We start from the raw sequence: 1,799 nt of genomic DNA on the forward strand, positions 1-1,799 counted from the left end.
GAAAGTCTTCTTGGGGCCTGGGATGGGGGTGAGGGGGGAGGGGCAGGTGTAGGACTTCCTGCGGTTGCAGGGAAAAGTGTCGGGTGTGGTGGGGCTGGAGGGGAGTGTGGAGCGGACAAGGGAGTCACGGAGAGAGTGGTCCGTCCAGAAAGCAGATAAGGATGGGGAGGGAAAAACGTCTTTGGTGGTGGGGTCGGATTGCAGATGGCGGAAGTGTCGGAGGATGATGCGTTGGATCTGGAGGTTGGTGGGGTGGTACGTGAGGACAAGGGGGATTCTGTTTTGGTTGTTATTGCAGGGAGGGGGTGTGAGGGATGAGTCATGGGAAATGTGGGAGACATGGTCGAGGGCGTTCTCGGCCACGGAGGTGGGGGGAGGTTGCGGTCCTTGAAAAACGAGGACATCTGAGATGTACGGGAGTGGAATGCCTCATCCTGGGAGCAGATGCGGCCGAGGCAAAGGAATTGGGAATAAGGGATGGCATTTTTGCAGGAAGGTGGGTGGGAGGAGGTGTATTCCAGGTAGCCGTGCAAGTCGGTGGGCTTGAAATGGATATCGGTTTCTAGGTGGTTGCCCGAGATGGAGACACAGAGGTCCAGGAAGGAGAGAGAGGTGTTAGAGATGGTCCAGGTGAACTTAAGGTTGGGGTGAAAGGTGCTGGTGGTGAAGTGGATGAACTGTTCGAGCTCCTCGCGGGACCACGAGGGGCGCCGATACAGTCATCAATGTAACGGAGAAAGAGGTGGGGTTTAGGGCCAGCGTAGGTATGGAAGAGGGATTGTTCCATGTAACCTACAAAGAGGCAGGTATAGCTTGGGCCCATGTGGGTACCCATGGCCACCCCCTTTGTCTGTAGGAAGTGGGAGGAATTGAAAGAGAAGTTGTTGAGTGTGAGGACGAGTTCGGCTAAGCGGATGAGGGTGTCAGTGGAGGGGGACAGGAAGCAGCGGAGGGCCTTTAGGCCATCTGTATGGGGAATGCAGGTATATAGGGACTGGCCATCCATGGTAAAGATGAGGTGTTGGGGACCAGGAAATTGGAAGTTTTGGAGGAGGAGGGGGGCGTGGGTGGTGTCACGGACGTAGGTAGGGGGTTCCTGGACCAAGGGGGAGAAAATGGAGTCGAGATAGTTGGAGATAAGTTCGGTGGGGCAGGAGCAGGTGAAGACAATGGGTCGACCAGGGCAGTCAGGTTTGTGGATTTTGGAAAGGAGATAGAAGCTGGTGGTGCGGGGTTGGGGAACGATGAGGTTGGAGGCTGTAGGTGTGATGTCACCTGAGGTGATGAGGTTATGGATGGTTTGGGAGATGGTGGTTTGGTGCTCAGGGGTGGGGTCATGATCAAGGGGGCGGTAGGAGGTGGTGTCGGAGAGTTGGCGCCTGGCCTCGGCGATGTAGAGGTCAGTGCGCCATACTACAACCGCGCCTCCCTATTCCGCGGGTTTTATGGTGAGGTTGGGATTGGGGTGGAGGGAGCGGAGGGCTGCACATTCTGCGGGGGAGAGGTTGGAGTGAGTGAGATGGGTGGAGAGGTTGAGGCGATTGATGTCACGACGGCAGTTGGAGATGAAGAGGTTGAGGGAGGGTAGGAGGCCTTGGGGTGGTGTCCAGGAGGAGGGGGTGTGTTGGAGGCGGGAGAAGGGGTCAATAGGAGGAGGGTTAGGCTCACGGTTAAAAGTAGTAAGCGCGGAGGCGGAGGTGGCGGAAAAACTGCTCTATGTCCAAACGTGAGCGGTATTCGTTGATGTGTGGGTGGAGGGGGACAAAGGTGAGCCCTTTACTGAGGACTGACTGTTCGTC

At 56.7% G+C, this 1,799-nt stretch overlaps 1 protein-coding gene across 2 annotated transcripts in view; it reads right to left on the reverse strand.

Annotated features, from left to right (window-relative positions):
• LOC109913705 (calcium-binding protein 8) overlaps positions 1-1,799 on the reverse strand; it is a 315,322-nt gene that overhangs the window by 68,315 nt on the left and 245,208 nt on the right. The gene's annotated exons all lie outside the window — the stretch shown is intronic.

This window comes from Rhincodon typus, chromosome 26 (genome assembly GCF_021869965.1).
Source record: "Rhincodon typus isolate 14 chromosome 26, sRhiTyp1.1, whole genome shotgun sequence".
Taxonomy (NCBI): Eukaryota; Metazoa; Chordata; class Chondrichthyes; order Orectolobiformes; family Rhincodontidae; genus Rhincodon; species Rhincodon typus.